Here is a 22,320-nt window from a genome sequence, read left to right on the forward strand (position 1 = left end):
AAAATTGAAACCTGCTGAACATGGTAGCCCATGTCTTTAATCCCAGCATTTGGGAGGTAGGAGCAGATGGGTTAGAGGTCAACCTGGCAAGTGCACCATAATCCAGGCAAGTCAGGGAGACCCTGTCTCAAAACAAACAAAAGAACGTGAGGTTTTAAAAAAATAAATGAATAAAAGTAAGCAGATAATTTGGGTATGCTTTTTCCAAAAGCTCTACAAATGATTAGTGAATATATGAAAAAGTCTTGGAATCATGGATCCATAAGGGAATACAAATTGAATTCATAATAAAATGCCATACCACACCTACTAGGACAGCTGTAATTAAAAAGTCGTGTCAGGGGCCTGAAGTAGTGAGAACTTCTTCAGGGGCTTAGTAGTGAGAACACGTGATGCTCTTCCAGAGGATCTGGGTTCAGTGCCTAGCACCAATATGATGTCTCAAAAGTGTATGTAACTACAGTTCCAGGGTAGTGAATGGCTTACAAAATACAATGCGTCTCCACAACGGAATAATATTAAATCACAAAAAGAGATAAAATGGGGATAAATGCTATAAATGAACTTAAAAACATTCTACTAAGTGAAAGAAGACAGGCACAAAATTTAATCTTATATTATTCATATGAAGTGCTCATATATGGAAATATACAGAAACAGAAATAGGTTACCAATTACACAGTACTAAAGAGTAGACTGAGATATTGACGTTTAACACTAATGAGTACGATATTTCTTTAGAAAGTGGTTAAATTAATTGTTGTGGTGATTGCACAATTCAGAAATAATTCTAAAACACATTTAATTGAAGACTATATAAAATATCTGTATGTATTATTAGTATGGTATGTGATTTATATCTCAATAAAGTTAGAACTAAAAATGCGAGGAAGAGAATAAAAGATACGGAAGAGGAATGTTTAACAAAAAGTGCAAAAGAATCCTAAATAATATCCTATAGACCTCTTTAAACTAAGCATCATCTCCCGTGAATGCTGCATTAAGACAGTAATAACCTTCTAAGAGATATATCAACCTATTTTAACATTATTTCCTTCCTACAAACATCAACATCTTCATTTGAATATAAACTTAAAATCTATAATATACTACCAGGGAAATTCAAGCACTAGGCTATATATTTTATAATATTAATAACTGTCAATTTTCTTTCAGTTGTCATAAAGATATTGTAGTGACACTTTAGAAAGAAAGTTCATCTTTTAAAGGCTTCACTGACGTGCATATGGATTATGTGATATGATTGTCATCTGATATTTATTTAAAATAATATGGTGGTGGAAGGGAAGGCTTAGATAAAAACTGACTGGACATGAACTGAAGCAGCATGATGGGCTTATACACTAACTTTCTATACAGTCTTTTCTTTTTTGTATGTTTGAAAGGAAATTATTTCATTCTTATTTGTCCCATCCTACACTTTTATGAACACCTCATGTTTTTTTTTCTCTAGTACTTTAATGTTGGTTTCTTCTAAAAGATGGACATAAGAATTCAAGTCTCTTAAAATGTAATCATTCTCTCTAAGAGGATAAACTAGGCATGAACATACTGAAATTGGTTAATAGACTTCAATCTCCCTTAAGGTTTCTGGAGCCTGAGAAATGAAATACAATGTCTATATCTTGCGCTTCACTACAGGTCCTCTATCCTTTGAAGTTCCGCTAAAGTAGAAAACTCTTTCACCTCATCTCTTTGGAACTCACTTCATAGATTGCTGCTTTGAACATGCATGTTAAAGGCTATCTAAGCTAGTGATTCCTAAACTAATTGCACATCAAATTACATAGAGGATTTCTCAAAACTACAAATTCCTGATCTGTGACCTTGAAACCTCTGTAGTAGTGCTCAGGGGTCTTTATTTTCAATAAGTTCTATGGATAGCTCTTATATAGGCCACGTACGTACATTTAGGAACTATGGGCTTCATGTGTCCTCTTAGCAATTTTCAGAATCCCCTCCAACAATTTTTGGACTCAGAGGTTTTCAGCTTCTGAATACTGACTTCACAAGTAGCCCATTCTATCATTTAGATCATGTACTTCACCAGAGAGTTCTTGGTAAACGATGCAATCTGGAACCTCTTAACACCCACACGTTGTGCTTCTAGTTTCGTTGAACTTTCTCTTAAAAGAGTACAAAGTTTTCCTTGGAGGGTGGTAAGAAGCTTCTAAAACACAGGGTGCTTGTCAGCGAGTATGAAGTTTAAAAGGAAAAATATTCAAAACACACACAGTATTCTGTAACTCTGTTCATGAAGTCATTGCTTTCCCCCCCGATCATTCATCCCTCTTCTTCTTTCATACCATGTATGTATGTATGTATATATGGTATCTATGGAGTATATAATATATGTATATATTTCTTGAAGATGACATATTTTTTATTTTTCTTTATGGCTGAATAAAACAAAGTATGTATTTATGGCAATTTTCTTTATCCATTTATCTATTAATGGGCTACTTGCTCAATATCTTGGCTAATATGAATAAATGTGGGTGTGCAAGCATCCCTGCAGCATACTGAGATTTCTTCACATGTATTCACTTGGGTGTATCACTGGGTCATTTGGTAGTTCAAGGTTTAGATTTTGAAGAAACTCCATACTGATCACCACAGAGACCACTTAATTTACATTGTTATAAGCAGTGTATAAAGACCTGTGTCTCCATCTCTATACTTATGTGCACTATCTATTGTTTACTTCCTGGATGATAGCCCTTTAGGCTAGTGTGAGATAGAATCTCATGGTAGTTTTAATTTGCATTTTCTTAATGGTTTAGGAGTCTAGAGAGATGGGGAAGGAGGAACTAGAGTGTGTAGTGGGGAGAATAAAAGAAAAAACTCACATTTTCTTTTACATGTGAACCACACACACACACACACACACACACACACCTAAGGTGTAAGACAGTATTTCACTTTTATTTCTTTTTATATTATAGATTTGTTGTCTTATAATTATTCTAAATGCTGTAAAATGTTTATATGAGTGTATAGGTTCTATATTCTGCATGAAGATTAATGTTTTAATTTTTGTGCTAATTAATGTAAAATATTCATCACTTGTTTGACTTTTCTTAAAGCATTATGCTCAAATCCTATAAAAGTTCAGTTTATCTTTCTGGGGATAGAGGTACATACATTTAATCCCAGCCCTCAGGAGGCAAAGGCAAAAGGATCTCTTTAAGTTTGAGGTCAGCCTGGTCTACATAGTGAAACCTATATAAAAAAATAAAGCCAGTTTATCTTCATAGTAAAGGAGTTAAAATGAGGTTTTATCTTAGAAATGAAATAGTTTCCCTAAATTTTATATACAGCCTGAAAGTTTATTAATCTAAATAGTATCTTGACAGTTTCAGGTCATTTACCACTAAAGATCAATTGAAATTTATTGTCTCGGTCACAATGGGAAAAATACTCTGGTGGCTGTTGTGGGGACTGGAGAAGCAAGGTGGTAGCAATCTGTACACCAATGCAATCCTTCCTCAACATAGCTAGACATTCACACCTCTAAGTTGTTCTCACACACTCTTTTTGATCTTCTTTTCCCTAGATTGAGCTTTTAGAATTCCTTTGATCATTGTTCATCCGTACCTGGTTTTCATATACAATTATTTTATCTTTATAAATTTTTATTTTATTTATTATTGGTGTGGAGGGGCACATTGTACCATGGCATGTGTGTGGGGGTCAAAAAACAACTTCTGGGAGTGTTTGCTGCCTTTCATCATGGGTCTTGGTATTGGACTTAGGTCATCAAGTTTGCATAGCAATCACATTTACCAGCTAAACCTCCTTGATGGCTTATTTCCTTTTCCTTTCTCACCAAATGCTCAATAATTTGTCATTGATCCTGCAAAACTTTGGTACCAAGACATAAGTCAATGCACACATGCTTCAGCCACATTTATAGTATGAGCAGTCATAGAAAATGATTAGTTATTTTGTTTCATCAGTGACCATTTGGTTTTATTTCTTGCCTTTTCTCACATTTGTAGTACTAATGTAAAATACTGCTTTTAGATGCTAGCCCTCTTTTCAAAATTGCTGTCATTTAGTAAATCGGTGAGCATGCTCTTGGTTCTATAATTTAGGTACTGACTCATCCATCCATCTAATAAGCACAGGTGATTGCTAACTCTGTTTCCTGCCTCCTACTCTAAAACTTGACAGTGTGGTAGAGAACAAATTAAATGTGACACCAGAATACAGAAGTTTACTTAATTCAAAACCTAAATGCCATCATGTATATAAACCATCAGCATCAGTGATATCAGTTATTGCAGAGAAGACTCTGGTAAAGTAGTGTTTTGTACAACCACCAGAGCACTTTGGAGGACAAGAGGATTTGTTTAGAAGATGTGTTTTTACTGACCTGGAGCTCACTATAAAATCTAACATTTGCTAAGAAAAATAAAGTTTTACTTCCCATCAAGAAAAATAATTAACTATTTGTCAGTACAATAACACAAATATACACATTCAATTCCTACAGTAGGAAATGCTGTGCATAAACTACACTTTTTATGAACAGCAAACCCACAACACATTAACCCACTAGCTGGAAGTGATGCTAAATGATTAAAATACATGTTAAGTTCTAAGTTAAAAAATATAAATGTGGCCAGGCATTGGTGGAGCACACTTTTAATCCCAGCCCTCGGGAGGCAGAGGCAGATGGATCTCTCTGAGTTCAAGGCCAGCTTGGTATACAAGAGCTAGTTCCAGGACAGTCTCCAAAGCCACAAAGAAACCCTGTTTCGAAAAACCCAGTGTGTATGTGTGTGTGTGTGTGTGTGTGTGTGTGTGTGTGTGTGTGTGTAAGGGAGAGAGACAGAGACAGAGAGAGAGAGTATACATGAGTAAAATATGTTTCCATCACTATTTGAAGAAGGAAGATGACATCACATAAAGTGGACAGAACAAGTTGCAAGTTATGTGTGAATCTCAACGAAGACTGACTCTGACATATAGGGTATGTGACAGCTGTGCTAAGTGACTTTTGACCACAATCTCTTCATCTACACAACAAAGACAGCATCACTTACATTGCAATCATTATAATGTTGCTGGGACTAACTAAATTTGATGAAGTCCACTAAGACCTTGGGAAAACAAAAAGCAGAGCAGCTGACTACCAAATCTTGATTGATAGTAAGCTCTTGCAGTTGAAGAAATAACAAACTTTTGTTGCAGGACACAGAATTCAAACTGGGGCTAAGGTAGTATCTTCCTCCCTGATGGCTACCTTTCAAAGTGCTGGAAGGTGCTTCTCTGGCTGTTGGGAGAGTAAACTCATCAATGATATTACCTAGCTAGAGACTCTGCATGCTACAGTACTGCCCTAGCCAAGATACCTCCGCATGTGCAATAATAGTGGTATGGCTGCTGTGGTGGGTAGCCAACTGTTTTTCGATTAAATTTGAAGCTCACTGCACAGGAGCTTTTTAAGTCTACTGACAAGCTCATGTTTAGAGATGTCCCAGTCCCTATTGATTTACTGTCAAACTGCCTTCTAATTATCTATATTTGTATCAATAGACTGCTCTCTGAAAAGCTTTTTACAGTGGGAAGCAGTTAAAGAAGTGATTCATAACTGGTCAGCATTGAGAATAAGTGATTGTTAAATGCTCAACCCCAAACAGAACAATTGTGTTAACCATTCTAAGATCGGGGAGCATCACTGAAGGAGAAGAAAGAATGTTAAGAATCAAGACAGGAAGAGTATTATGAGTTGCGGTTCTTGACACAACATGGCTTTGGCACTCATGAACTCACTTCAGCTATTGTTGCATATTCAAGTCTGGGCCTGTTAACGACACCATGAATGCATGACACGCCACTCCTAATATGAGGACCTATTGGTAGTTAATGGTTGCAGGAGAAAGGGGAGTCATTTCCTTCAGTGGTGTAGCCACTGTTAAGTTACCTATGCTCTAGTAAATAACTCCTACCTATGCTCATGCAAGCAATGCTGATCAAACACAAAGAACCACATACAAAAGAAGACATAAAAGAGAAGGAAGAAGGGAAATGTTTGGTTTTTGTACTGAGTTGATTAAAGGCACAGTTATTTCTTTGGCTCTGGTTTCAGGGCCTAAGTGTGTTACTTTGACTGGCCATTTTACCTTACAGACACAAACTCTCATCCCTAACCAAATAGCTATCTGTTACTGATACCCACTGACAAAGGAAAAATCAATCTCCCCAATGGAATACCACTGGATTCTAGCTATTCCATGGCCCCCATGCCCAGCAGTAGTTTGGCAACACAAAACAAGCTTACTGGTACTTTTTGTAGATCTTTTGTCTCATATTTTACTTTGTTTGGGTATTTTTTGTCTTATTGATTTTTTGTTAGTCTATTTTTATTTCTATATTCATGGGATTTTATTATTGTTCGTGTTTCTTGTTTTTCATTGTCTACTTGTTTTTTTAAGACAGAGAGAAAAAAACCATAAGGTTGCATGGGTATGGAGATAAGAAGGACTTGGGAGGAGTTGGGGGAGGGAAAAACATAAGCAAAGTATAGTGTATGAATTTTGTCAATAAAAATATAAGTTCTATAGCATATAATGAGTATCCCACAAATATATTCATTTTCCATAATTATGTACTATTAGCATTCTGGATTTGTGGGTTCTGTGTTTTTCAATTCATTTATAAGGCATCAGATAACACAGTATTGGACATCAGGAATTATATGCTAATTACATGGTATTAGTGCTGGTAATGGTAGCCAAAGTTAGTCTCTATTCATTACTCTCACACTCAACTGCTACCATAAGATACAGAACTACAGGCCAGTATGGCAAAATGGCACAGAGTGTAACGGTGTTTGTTGCCAAGCCTGAGGACTTTAGTTCCATCTACCAGACTTACACAGTAGAAGGAGAGAACCGACTCCCAAAAATGGTTCTTTGATCTCCACAAGCATCATGATACATATACAACAGGCAACACACACATACTAAACTAATAATACATGTAAAAACAAATTGTTTTAGCATGCTAGAACAAGTGACATGTATTTTAAAACTTTGTGATGTGAACCGGTGGTTTTTTTTTAAGTTGCCAAAGACAATTCAAGGAACCGTTATGAAACAAATCATCCTTTTGCAATATATGTTTTTATTTAAATTAGAAACATGTTTGTTTCACATGTCAATCCCAGTTCCCTCTCCTGCCCCTCCTCCCCTGCCCCTCCACCAGCCCCCAAGTCTTTGAAAGCAAGCATATTATGCAGGCTGAGAAATATCAGATCAAGGTATGACAAGGCTCAGTTTTTAGTGAGGATTCTTTCCTGGCTTGTAGACAGATGGCTGCTTAGGCACCATGCCTTTACATGGCAGGGAGCGTAGTGGACAAAGTGTGCTCAATGGCCTTGAAATACTGAAACTACCTTGTTTGAAAGTGTGAAACTAAGTATGCTTGGAGACTAGTACATAATTGAAAGTGAAAAAGATGAGAATGTCACAATAGGAAAGGTCTGTCATGAAGCACTTTATAAGATCATGGAGCCTCGTCTCTCCTTACTATAAAGGCAATATCCCTTTTAAATTGGAGCTCCATGCTTATAACCTAATTTAACTTGATTTACATTTTTCAAATGTGATCACGTTGTGGACTAGAGCTTATATTCATCAGCTTCCCATTTCTACAACAAAATAATCAATCTATAAAGAGAGAGGCTTTATTTTGTCTCCTAGTTTTTAGAGGTTCTAGTCCATGATTTGGAGAGATTCATGCTTTTGGGCCTGCATCAAAGGAGCACATCATGGAAGGAATGCATGGTGGAGCAAAGATACTTATCTCATGGTGGACAGGAAGCAAAAGAACGTGGTCACACAGAGTGTGGGGTCCAAAGCGTCCTTCAAGAGCATGATCTAAAAGCTCAACTTCCTCCCATTAGACCCAGCTCTTAAAGGCTCCATTACTTCCTGGTAGTGTCATAGAAAGAGGAATACATTTTTAATAAATGGGCCTCTGGGGGAATACTAAGGTCCATATCATAATAGGACTTCTGCATATTGATTATGGAGATGGGGGCCCCAATTCAGTCTGTAATGTCTTCTCTAACTGTAGTGTCTTCTGATTTCTTTTCCTAACAGAGCTTCTGTCTCCACCTCTTATGCTTTCCCCCATCTCTTTCTATAGTGAACTGTAAACGCTGTAGTTGTTCTTGTCTTCAGTGGATGCTCTTCTCTCACTGCATACTCTCTTTAGATCAACCATCAATTTGTAGACTCAAACACTATCTCATGGTGATAATTTTCGCATTTCCATCTACATCTGGAATTATTAGTATGAAAATGTATGTGTGCATCATATATAACATATATTTAGCTATTGGCTTGGAATCATGATACTAATAAACAAGTTGAAAATGGGACACTTATTTTTCTCTACTACATTTATTCCCTTTTCACAATCGCCTCCATTCCAGTTAATAGTACCAACACTGTCTTTTGTTTTATAGCCAGAAACACATGTATTATGCTGCCAGCTTACATTGTTTTCTTACTGTCTCCTTCAAAACTTAAATTGAAATACCAACATATCATCCCAATTGTTTTGTGAAAAAAATGAAACCCACCTCTGACCTCTACTGTGATCATTCACAGTCATGCTACCTGGTTCTTGCTATCACAGTTTGGAAACTTATCTTCTTGCTTTCACTATTGCTTCTTCCTAACAGGATGAGGGTCTTGGGTGTATGTGTGTGGGTGGGTGTGTGCGCAATAATTAAGTAATGTGACTTTCCTTCTTAGGTTTATTTAGGTTTTTTTTCCTGTCACACTTGAGATAAAATAATGTACCATGACCTGGAAAAATCCTGTATGAACAAATCCCTTCTTATTTTGACATTCTTAACCTTTGTACTGCTCATCATGTACTCTTCCCCAAGTACACTTGTAGTTTTCACTTTCTCAAGCAAGACAACCTTTTTAGTAGTTACAAGTCTTCATACATACTGTCTCTTCCATCTAGAAAGTGATTCTGATGATTTTTCTCAAGCCAAATTCATTAGGTATCAGCATATAGAATTTCCTTCCAGGTCCGTTTTGTCATAAGAAATAATTTCCCCCATTTCTGCCTTGTATAACTTTCTATCTCACTGTCCTGATTTTATCTTTCATTAAATTTTACAGCTACAATAGCTCTGTTAGTGTGTCTAATATTGTTTAATGTCAGTATCTCACACTAGACCACAAGCTCCTCATTTGTCTTTCCTACTGCTGATTCCTCAGGCTCCTTTCTTATTCCTTCTAATAGCAAAACTCCAATAGCTGTGTTGAGTATTTAAATACCAGGCATGAGAGAGTTCTTTACTAGATTTTCAAAGTTTAGGTAAACACAATCCATTGAGAGAAAAAATGAGGAAAACTTAAGAATCTCTAGTGCTAAATTCAGCCTTCTGAATAACGAACATCTCTCTCCCTTGAGCCTTCCTGTCCTTAAGGAAACTCAGCATTGCTGTTTAGTTGAGAACCTTTAAGACCTATGACCAAGGTCCTAAGCCTGGGGTATATGTAAAGGATCAAAGTTTTTGAAATTCTAAACAATAATTATGACTATATTAAGTTATGAATTTCCTAGGAAAAATGTACAGCATTTATCATTCTCAAAGGGGTCCATGACCCAGAAAAGATCAAGAGTCACTCATTGGAGGGTCCTTTCCTGTGAGTTAGGCTAGCCAGCAGTTCTAAATTGCCCTAATTAAAAATATTGAGGCTGTGCCCTGATCTAAATGACTCCAGGTTGTGTTAAAAAATGATATTATCCTGGAAAACTCCAATTTAAAAGCAGCATTTGGCTTCATCTTGAATGCAAATGGAAAGGCAGGATGACTCTGTACCTCACCATCCATGTAGATGGCTTCATCTGTCTACATATGAGCCACAGACTGATAAGCAACTTCATCTTAGAAGTACAAAACCCCACACTATAAACTATCAACATGTGTTGGAACCATATCAACACATCAAGGTATTAAAATCACATCAGGAAAACTAGGCCTGATAATGTATGGAACATGTGGGACTAAGGAAGACATAACACCTTCACCTGTGCCCAGTATAGAGAAGGGTCCCTAACACTATGAAGGTGACAACAATGATCCTCAACAGCCTGTCATCTGAACACACAGTGTGTGCATCAGTAGATTGACAGAGAATTCCCAAACTGTCCCAGAGGTTTCAGCTCAGGTAAGTCCATACCACTGACAGAGTCTACTCTAATTGCTATCTACCCATCTGTCTGTTAAACTGTATTGACTCCAGTTGGCACCCTGCCTCTGCAGCCTCCGTGGTCCCATATCTTATCTCAGCAGTTTGACTTAGTCCTAACGCTTAGTTCAAATCTAAACCTGTGCTTTATCTCTATAGTAGCACATCCAGCATCCTTAATGGGGTTCATTATCCAATCACCATAGCTTTTTCTTTATATCTCAATCAGTCTTTGGCCCATGACCTCAGTAAGGCTTCTTTGGACTCCTTGAACTTTCCTCTAATGCATCATGGTCATTTTCTATCCTACATATGTGTATATATAGATATAAATACAGTATGATATAGAATTGTGGTTTTAGATTTAATATTAATAACTAAGATTGAAACAGCAGAACCTGGGCTTGCCAACAGCCAGCTCTCAAGGGAAGTTAAGAACACTTAGCAAATAGCTGCTTAAAAAACCTGTTGTGCATTGTGAGGTTATTTTTATTCAATAAATTCGATGTTATGGAAAGACACGAACATGTGTGTATACATTTCTGACATAACACACAATAAGAACATAGTGGAAGCAACTACTTCCTTAAGGCTTCTCTTAGAGCTCTGTATAGACATTCTCAAGTCTCTTGCTGTTTGGGGAAAAATCTCACCCTGAACTCTTGGGGAAGGGTCTAGGCCCTGCCCTATATGAAATGACAGACTATGGACACCCCCATGGAGGGCCTCACCCTCCCTGGGGGAATGAGGGGATAACGGGGGGGGGTTGGGGGGAGGGCACGGGAGGAGGGGAGGGAAAGGGAGAGGGACCTGGAACTGACTTGTGAAGCAACCTTGTTTCTTATCTAAATTTAAACTGGAAAATAAAATAAAAAAGAAGCCTTAAACCCTGCCTAGTCCTCATCTGTCAACACTAGCCAACATATCAGACTGCCCATTACTACTATGGTGGCTGTATATTCGATTCTCACTAGACCTGTGCCAGTATCAAAACAGCACTCTATGTTATCAGCCTTTCGTTTTCTTTTTTAAAAATTATTTTTTAAATTTCATTTTACATTCCAACCACAGTTCTCCCTCCCATCCCTCCTCTAGCCGCCCCCTGCACACCGCAAGGCCACCTCCCATTCACTCCTCCCAATGGGTGAGGGCTCCCAAGAGGAGTCAACGAAGGCCCTCCTCGTTGCATTAGCAGCCTATTGTTTTCTAACTCAATTCTCTCAGGTCTCTAGACTCCTATATTGATTGGTTAGATGAATTATCATGTCATTGACAAAGAAAACAAATCAGTCATAGAAGCAGAACTGATTCAAATTAAATTGTAGGCATGCTGTATTTTAGTTGGACACATGAGTAGAAACCACAAACATCAAGTTATCTGTGTTTACTTCTTGGTCCTTGTGAGCATGGTTTGTGCTAGAAAGGACTGCAAAGGAAAATCAAGAAGGAAAAGACATAGGTGGGGACCTGAAAGAGGAGAGCACTGTAAAAATAAATGATGGAAAGTGGTCTTAAAGGAAGCAGAAGTCATGGGTTAAGAATAAGAGAAGAACAATTGGCCTTGAACAAAAAGGGGAAATTTTTCCAATATACACTCAGAGTCTGTGACTCGGAGTCTGAAAAGACATAGTCATCTACTTTATTCTGAAGGTTCCTGAAATAAGCAATTAAGAATGACATTTCAAGATAGATATGAAGCATCAGACGGTCATTTAAATATTGATATTTAATAACATTGACACTTCTATTACTACTAAATTTTACACATAATGAAACATATATTTATAAAATAAAATATTTAATATGTAATTAACAATGTCCCTTATGACCTGTGGTTCAATAACAAGATATAGTTTAAACTGTGACAAATTTCATATTCTTCAATATTGTCAGTTTATCTCTGAAAATGAAACACATTTCTGAAAGTTTAATCTCATGTTAAAAAAAATTAAAAGTCTGCATGGACCTCTTAAAGAATGTAAGACCTAGTTGAAATAGTTCTTCCTTTCCACAGATGGATGGCTTCTGAAAGAGTAGGCATAAGGAATAAGAGAATAAATATCACCGTATTTTCCTCCATATGTGTGTATGGAGTTATTTATTATATTAACATGCATTACTCAGCGTTCTCTAGAGGAACAGAATATATATACTGTGTATATCGGTGATATATTTGATTAGCTTATCTGAAATTGTCTGTATAGTCTAACAATAACCATTTGCAGTCTAGAGAGCCTGAGAACTTGGTAGCTTCTCCATCCATGAGGCTGGGTGCCTCAGCAGTTCCAGTTTGCTGCTGAAACCTACAAGATTCATGTAGAGATACTGATATTCAGCCCATGTTGGAAGGCTGAAGAAGCTGGGTTCCAATGTCAACAAAGAATGGCGGTATCAGTTTAGATGCACTTAGCAAAGAGTGAAGGCTGGCAGGCAAAGCAGACCTGATTTTCCCTCAGACCTCTTTATATCAGCGCCAACTCAGGATGGTGCTGCTCACCCTGTATGCAGGTCATCCCCTGTCACCTAATCCTTCTTGTTAATACCTTCCTGTTGTGATGATATTTTGTTTCTGATCTAACACATAAAGCTTGCCTGAAAATCAGAATACAAAGCTAGCCACACATACAAGTTAGGCAGTGGTGGCATACACCTGTAATCCCAGCAGTCACACTAGCTAGCCATAGAAACCAGCAGGTGGTGGTGCGTGCCTTTAATCCCAGAACTAGAGAAGAATATAAGATAGGAGGAGTCAGGAGTCAATCAGTCTGCAGTCACACCAAGGACAGGATCTCCCCTTTTTGGTCTGAACCTTGGTAGAGGTGAGAACTGTCTAGTGGCCGGCTGCTTTGCTTTTCTGATCTTCAGCTTGAACCTTAATATCTGTCTCTGTGTGTTTATTATGTGTGCTACACACTGTGCTTGCTTACAGGTTTGCCTCTTCTTCTTTGATTCCACAGCTAATCAACTTGACAATGTTAACCATCATAATACAGCCCTCATTTTCAGACCTTAAAAATCTTTACAATCAGACAATTCAGCTAGGCAGTAGTGGTACACACGTTTAATCCCAGCACTTGGGAGGCAGAGGCAGGCAGATCTCTGAGTTTGAGTCCACCCTGGTCTATGGAGCAACTCCTGGGACAGTCATGGTTACACAGAGAAAACCTGATGTGAAAAACAAAAACAAACAAAATCTGAGTACAGAAACTAAATCTGATAAGTCATTTTATTATAGGCAAAGAATCTTAGAACATTTGTGGCTTCCTTATATTTGTATTCCTAGCAGTTGCTAAGACTCAAAGTCTTCTTCAGAGTTATTGCAGCACATGGATTACCTCTGAGCATTGTGATAAGCAGGTAAATCCTATCTGTATCTATCTTAGGGTTTCTATTGCTGTGATGAAACGCCACAACCAAAAATCAAGTTGGGGAAGATAGGGTTTATTTGGCTTATAATTGCACATTACTGTTCATCATCAAAGGAAATCAGGACAGGAACTCAAGCAGTGCAGGAACTTGAAGGCAGGAGCTGCTTACTGGCTTGCTCAGTCTTCTTTCCTATAGAACCCAGGACCACCAGTTCAGGGATGGAACCACCCACCCCACAATGTGCTGGGCTGTGGTGATATCTTGTTTGTAACAAATAAAACTTGCCTGAAGATCTGAGGGCAGAGCTAGCCCCTAGTTAACCATAGAAGTCTGGAGGTCTGCAGAGACAGACAGGAAGTGATATGGATGGGCAGAGAGAGGGATATAGGCAGGAGGAGACAAGCTCACTCTCTTTTCAGCTGAGAAATTGTCCAGGTAAGGTGTGGCTGTGGCTTTCTTCCTTATCTCTCTGATCTTTCAGCATTTACCCCCCTATAGCTGACTTTGGGTTTTTATTATTAAGATCAATTAGAACTCGGTTGCTACACTGGACTTTCCCTATCAGTCACTAGTTTTAAAATGCCCTATAGCCAGATATTATGGAGGCATTTTCACAATTGAGACTCCCTCTTCTCTGATGACTCTAGCTTGTGTCAAGTTGACATGGAACTAGCCAGGACAACCCCTATCTACTGAATCATAGTTTGAGAAGTGAAACTTGAGAATCTGTGTTTAATAGGCTACCACATGCAGATGGTTGCTATTATCAGGTAATTTTAGGACACAGTGTACTAGCTTGTATCTCACTGATATTTCCATCTTGACACTTGACCCTCATTATCATCACAATTGCTAACATTTTAAAGGTTGGTAGTGTTTATATTTCATAAAATCAGTCAGGTACACTTAGCTTTAATAATCTAAAATACTGTGATATATGTTCGTGCTGAGACACTGCAGCTTCTCAATCTGTGTCAAAATGTTCCAAACCTGATTTTTTATCAAGGCTCTTTTTAGTGCCACATTAACTTCCTCAATTTCTGAGAACCTTTGGACTGCAGGTGCCCCAGAGTATTCCTAGGAACTTGGCCATGATAATTTAAGTATGCCATATTTAACTTCTCATTAGCCACTAAGATCTTGTCTTTGAATAGAAACCACTTTCATAAAAATAGAGCCTCACACAACTCACATTTTATTCATGAGTAAAATGGCACTTAGTGGACCTAAAGGAGGAGTCGTCCATGATCATATGGGTATTCAGGAATGGGGACAAAGCATAAGCTTGTTCATCCATCTTGCACTAACTGAACATCAACTCCTGTGAACCATTCTCACTGATCAAGATACCCTGATGAATAACACTTAGTCCCTATCCTTTTAAACTGAGATCTTCATGATGAAAAATAGGTTAGGCACACTAATAATGCCTTCCAACCCCTAACATTATTTGAACTGTGAAATGTATCATAGTAAATTGTTTTTAATTTTGACTCTTGTGTGAAAATGGTCCTTAAGACATGCGTTACTTACTTCTAAAGTCTTTTATAACAAACTACCAGACAAAATAAGAAAGGACACATTTCTTTTTCTTCATGCTTTGAAGCTGTAGTCTATGAGGTGGGAAACGGATTGCAGTGGGCATAGTTTCAGGCTGTGACTTACAGTGACTGCTTACATCTCCATGATCAGAAAGGAGAGAGCAGGGAACGATGGCTATTGGCTGGTTTTCTCCTTTGTATTATTTTTTTTAATCAGTTCATGGCTTCCATCTAAAGGATGATACCCTCTACATTAAAACCAGATCTGCTCTCTGTAGTTAATCATACCTGGAGATGTGTCACTTTGGTGACTCTAAATCCTGTCGAGTTGTCAGTAAATCATCACATAACTATTGTAGGACACAGATCAGTTGAAAAAATTACCTTAGAGACTTCTTTTGTTTGGTCTAATGATGTATGCATAAATATTATCTAAAATGGAACTATGCTGATTTCATGTATCAAAGCAACCCTGCCTCAGTTTCCTGAGTATCTTGGGCTACAGCCATCCACTACCATACCCATGCAGAACTTACATGTTTTATACAGTCAATTAAAAATTGAGAACATTCATACTTTAAAATATAGATATTTGGATTATTCTGGAAAACAGAAAACAGAAATTTGACATTAATAGATCAGTGTTCTCTTGTGGGAGTAATTCTCAGAAAGTAATGAGGTATTAACTGTTTTATATGGGCTGTCTTCTGAGTCAGACCAAGTTCTGGGTTTACCAACTGTATGAACTATATCTAACAGCAGGTGGCAGCAGTAAGATATCATCATTATCATTTCTCATCCAAGTAGGAAATATTCCCCTGAAATACTCCCCCAACTCTCTAAAAACACAACATTGCTATATTTTAGTTGGTATGTATTTTGACAAAATAAGTTATAACAAAGATTTGGTACTACTAGTGATGTAAGCAGGAATGTATAAATCACTGCTTCTCAACCTTCCTAATGCTGGACCCTTTAATACAATTCCTCATGTTGTGGTGACCCCCAACCATAACATCATTTTCATTGCTATTTCATAGCTGTAATCTTGCTACTGTTATGAACCATAATGTAAATATCCGTGTTTAATGGTGGTCTTAGGTGACCCCTGGAAAGGGTCATTGGCCCCCAGGTTAAGAACCACTGGTGTAAGGAATGAACAAAAGTGTTGCTCCCAGAGGAACAATCTTCAATTTAAGAGCCAAAAACTCAGCTGGGTGTAGTGGTGCACAACTTTAATGATAGGACTTGTGAGGCAATGAATGAAACCTAAATTACCAATACTCAGTCATCCCACACAGTGGGGCAAGTGGTGGCTGAGGTAGCTATTCAGAGGGTATTTTGATAAAGGTCAAGTGCCCAACAGAGGAAACTTTAGATCAATATGTGAATCAGGATACTGAATCAAAAAACTTGCCATGAGTTTAAGGCCAGCCTGGGCTACTTAGTAAGTTCGGAGACATTTTAAAATACATACTGAGACCATATCTTAAAACAAAAATCAGTCTTAGCGCTACAAATCACAGCAGCAAGGTCCCTGCTAGGATCAGAAGCCATAGAATAAGCAGTTATCACCAAAGATACTAAATACTCAAAAGTAAACCAGTTTCTTGAAAACCTTCATAAAATGTCTATTATATTCTTCAAGAGAGTGATGTAAATATTTCACAAGTGTTCCTTTACAACTGTGCCCATGGCTTCCTTTCTTGGAAGACTTTGTTGTTTGCTTGCTTGCTTCTTTTTGTTTTTGAGACAAGATCTCACTGTGTTGGTCTTGACCTTGTAGATATCCACAGCCTTTGTCTCACAAGTTCATGGCATCACGTCCTGCTCCACCATGATTGGTCTTTCTGTTCATTTTTACTTATAGTTTTACGGTCAATCATAAGAGGATCTAAGAACTGTGCATGATAAGAGAAATGTGTCAGTATTTCAATGTTCCATATTTTGAAATGGGATCTTTTAAAAATCAGGACAAAAGTAAAATACTGCCTTGTGAAAATTAAACAGCGCAGGCTGCAAACTTTGATGTTATATGGACCTCTTCCTTCTCCAGGGATCTCATCCATATCTAGATAGCCATCACTGTTTGTTGGTTTATTTTTCTCACTTAATGTACCACACATCTGTCTCTCTGTTTTCCATCTTATTATGACTCTATTAGACCAGGTGCTCATCACTTCATGCTTGAAAAACAACGTGACTGACTAATAGGGAGAAAATGAAAGTGTCAGTTTTAGAGTTAAATAACTGTAAATTTTCTCTTAGATAAAGAATTTGTGTTTGCTTTAGCTGAACACTTAGATGGGCTGTTTTCATTGCTCAAACATTACAGCATGGTTGGGATAAGCCTAGAGTTAAAGTTCTCTGCTTGAGAAATTAGTGGTGATGGTTTGGTTGGGGGATGTCATGGCTTGATTGGAATTTGTAATGTATAGAAAGATAGGGAGAAGAAACAAAATAATGAAGGAAAATTGAGCAATACTGGAAAAACCAAAGCTTTTGGGTAATGGCTAAGGAGTTTTAAAGGAAACAGATCTCTCATATTTAAATAGTTTTTTCTTTTTTATAACTTTTATTATTTCTTTGGGAGTTTCACATCATGCACCCCAATTCTGTTCACCTACCAATCCCCCCATATCCTCATCTCATCCCTGCTGTGCCCCACACAAAAAGAAATACATCAAAGTAAGCAAGCAAACAAAAGTGAAAACAAGCAACCCAAGCCAAATCAAAACAAAAACCACCACAACAGAAAAACCTATTTGTTCCTCCTTCTTTTCTGCTTCTCCAGCACCTCTTCATTTGTCCTGGTGACAGTGGGGGCTTCAGTGTGCCATATAGTATACCTCTTTGTCCCATCAGTTTTACTGGCAAATGTCTATTGAATGGATCACTGCTATGGTTCAAGGCCTCTAGTTTCTGGTACACCACCATCACTGGATCTTCATCATCTGTGTTGAAGTCGGGTCCTGCATTGCCAACATAGAGGCCCAAGCTTAGGGCTGTAACCATTCCCACCTGAGTGGCCATTTGGTCCATCCAGAGTCAGGGTGTTGACTGGGTCCAAGCTGCTGCCGAGGGCTATTTATGACTCCATGGTCCAGCTACAGCTGAAGTCTGTGGTGGAGAATATCCTTCTGTATATATGTTTCTCTTGTTGGTTGATAAGTAAATACTGACTGGACATAGCCAGGCAGAAAGATAGGCAGGGCTACCAGACCAGGAGAATGCCAGGGAGAGGAGGCAGATAGAGGCCATGAGGAGAGGCCATGTAGCCAAGGAAGGAGTAGTAGGTCCAGACCCTTATCTGGTAAGATAAGATCATATGGAGATACTTAGATTAATAGAAATGGGTAAATAATTAAGAGAGAGCTACCCAGTGAGAAGCCCTAGCCATCAGTCAACATTTTATAAATTAATATAAGCCTTTGTGTTTATTTGGGGCTAATTGGCTACTGGACTGGGCTGGAAAGAAACTCCAGCTACAAAATGAAATCAGTGTTTATCAACCAATAAGAGAAACCTATATACTGAAGGAGATCCCCCATCATCTCCTCTTTTCTGTCTAAATAATAAGACAGCATACAGTCCAGGCAACAGCAGTTTCTTGCCCAAATGCCTGGTCTTGCCATGTCAAAGGCAAACTCCAAAACAATTTTCTTCAATGCCCATATTCCTCTCTGATGTAATTGGTGCTGCCAGGAGCAGTTGTGTCTCACTGTCATGAAAAGCCCTTAACCCTTTTAAATGCCATATTCTGTAGGTCTTTGAAAGTTTTGAAGAATATCTATCCATTTGAAATATATCTCTATATATCTAGAATACCTAATTAACATAATTGTAAGTATGAAATATTATAGGTGGCTACAATCTGTATTTAATTATACATTACATTTTAAAAGAGCCATATAAACACAAGACCTAAACAAGAAAAGAAATATACATATAACAAAACTGACGTTAAGTTTGTATCAATAAATCAAAATCTATACGGATACAAAGTATTCATTTTTATATCATATTACCCCTTTTTCCTTTAAAAAGAGATTGACTATGATCATTGATCATTTATAACTCACCCCATTTAAATGAAAACAAACATTTATAAACAATATTTGGGAATTTGGGCATCGTTCTCTCCAAACTGCTTCCTGGTGTATGGGGGCACTGTCAATACCATAGGGATACTTAGAAAACCCAGAAACCTTCCCAGCACTCGGGAGGCAGAGGCAGGCGGATCTCTGTGAGTTTGAGGCCGGGCTGGACCGATAGCCTCCAAAACAATACAGAGAAACCCTGCCTCGTAAAACCAAAAAAAAAAAAAGAAGAAGAAGAAGAAGAAGAAGAAGAAGAAGAAGAAGAAGAAGAAGAAGAAGAAGAAGAAGAAGAAGAAGAAGAAGAAGAAGAAGAAGAAGAAGAAGAAGAAGAAGAAGAAGAAGAAGAAGAAGAAGAAGAAGAAGAAGAAGAAGAAGAAGAAAACCCAGAAACCTGGCCAAATCCTGACTGTAGTAGTCTGTAAGCGTGCATCATCTCACATGTTTTGGATGTTGCATCACCTGGACCACTGCTTCAGGGTGTCTAGCTTAATCAAAGCATATTAGTCTTGACAGAATCCACAGCTTTTCATCTTCTGTGGAAACAAAAACAGAACCTCTTTTCCAAAGTAACCTGTCATTAGACTTAAATTTTGAAGTCAAAGCAATTTCAAAATATATGTTGGATTAATCCAGCAGCATTTATAATGAAATGTCTGTTAACAGTTGTTGCTCTTTCCTCAGCAATCCAACAATTTAAAGCCAACACAATAACATACAGTATCCACACTCCTGTGTATTTTCCAACTTTATGTGAGTTTTTTATTACCCTATTTCTTTTACTTTTATTTTGTGAGACAGGGTTTCTCTGTGTATTTTTGCCTGTCATGGAATCCATACTGTAGACCAGGCTGGCCTTGAACTCACAGAGATCTGCCTGCCTCTGTCTCCTGAGTGCTGGGATTAAAGGCATGTGCCACCATACATAGCTATTCTATTTCTCTTCTTTTCTTTTTTAAGGACATTCTCTATTCTTTTTCTTTTCTCTCTAAAGCCTACATATATTTTTAAACACACTGTAAACCCTTTACATGTTTTTCTTCATCTGAATCTGTCTTTACCGTATATCACTATCTTTTTCTGGTCACAAGTCATTTATCTGCTAAACAGCATTGCTAGGATTAAAGCGGACATTTTAGCTACTGACTTTCCAACATGGTGGGGGTATTTTTACTACCAGAACTGAAAGCTGTGCTCACTGTCTGGACTCTTATACCTTTTTTTGTCTATATGAGTAACAGTTAAATCTGCCATGCAGCATGCTTGGAGATGTGGTCACTGGTGCCACCAGCTGTTCATACACACCATTTAATTGTTTGGAATCAGAGCCTCTTAAAAGAGCCCTGCACTTTTGACACTAATGCTGAGTCAGGAAATCTGTCTCAAAAGGAGCCTTGAGATGCTGCTTGTCTCTAGCAAACAGAGCCCACCTGAGAAAATGCTGCTACCAAGAAGCTGGGCTTGCCTCTGTTCTTTTGTTTTTAGAATCCCTTTTTAAGTTTTTGTCAGGATTTACATGGAAATTCATGTGTTGGGCACCATTTTGTTGCTAGAGTTTCCTTGTCTTGCCAGATCCCACTGCCCTACAGTCCCAAATAAACAGATGGATGGTATATTAGTTATAAAATTGTTGGCTGATGGCTAGGGCTTCTTACTGATTGGCTCTCTCTTAATTATTAACCCTTTCTATTAATGTAAGTATTTTCACATGGGCTTGGCTTACTAGAGAGGGGTTTGAAGCTGCTACTCCTTCCTTAACTACATGGCGTCTCATTCTTGGCTTCCGTCTCTCCCCTTCTTCTTCTTCTCGTAGCCATGCCTATGCTTCCTACCCAGCCAATCAGTGTTTTATTCATCAACCAATAAGAGAAAAATATATACAGAAAGAAAACTCCCATCAGGAGTGTCCATCTGTATCTGTCTTACTTTTCAAAAACAGTTTTTACCTTCCTCTTTGCCACCTGAGAACGACATGTGTGAGGACTGTGGCCTTATACTAAGCATAAAAATTTTACATTCTGTCTCTGTCTTACCATTTAAAAACAGCTTCTACTCCTGACCTTTGACCAGACAATTCATCTGTGAGGACTTTGGGCTTATACTGGGCATAGGAATATCCATCCTACATCTGTCTTACCTTTTAGGAACAGCTTTCTCCTTTCTCTCCTACCACCAAAGAACTGCATGTGTGAAGGCATGCTTGATTAACTTCTCTGCTTTGATGTATTTTTGTCCTTCTTGTTTTCAGGTATCCTTTTTTCCCCTGTAAAGTTCCCAAACTCTTCTTCTCTCTTTGTTTAGACTGTGGTTTATGTTTTCTCGTTCTATTTCTCTTCTTCACTGACTCACTGAGAGGCATCCTCTATTTTACACAGAAGTCCTTCTAACTGGACCTTTAAAAAACTTACAAAATGGGTGCTGCAAAAGGAAATTCTGCTCCTTCTGTTTTACTCCCAGTGTGGCAAAACAGACACCAGGAGAATTTGTCATCATAAACCATCATCATGTATCTTTAAAATTCAAATTAACATTATAAGAATGGACCAGTTAAGAGGTTGGGAAGATACCTCAGTAGGTAAAACACTGTCAATACAAGCAGAAAACCTGAGTTTTAATCCCTAGTATGCATATAAAAAAGCCATGTGTAGTGGTTCACACTCATAATCCCAGTGCCGGAAAAGTAGAGACACGGAGCTCCTTCAGGCTTCCTTGTCAATCAACTTAGCTTACTTAGCCAGCTCCAAATTAATAAAAGGCCTTATTTCATAAACCAAGGTAGCTGGGGCTGGAGAGATGGTTCAGCAATTAAGAGCACTGATTGCTCTTCCAGAGGACCTGGGTTCCAGTCCCAGCACCCACATGGACCTGACACCCATTGCAAAACACCAATGCACATAAAATAAAACAAAATAATTTTTAAAAGACAAGGTAGATGGCTCCTCAGAAATGGCATTAGAGCTTGAACTCTGACCTACACATGCATGCATAAGCACACACATAAACAAATAGTGAACTGAATAATTATAGAAGGGAACATATGGCAAACAATAGCCAAATTAT

The sequence above is a fragment of the Mesocricetus auratus genome, unplaced genomic scaffold (genome assembly GCF_017639785.1).
Source record: "Mesocricetus auratus isolate SY011 unplaced genomic scaffold, BCM_Maur_2.0 Super-Scaffold_100003, whole genome shotgun sequence".
In the NCBI taxonomy this organism is placed as follows: Eukaryota; Metazoa; Chordata; class Mammalia; order Rodentia; family Cricetidae; genus Mesocricetus; species Mesocricetus auratus.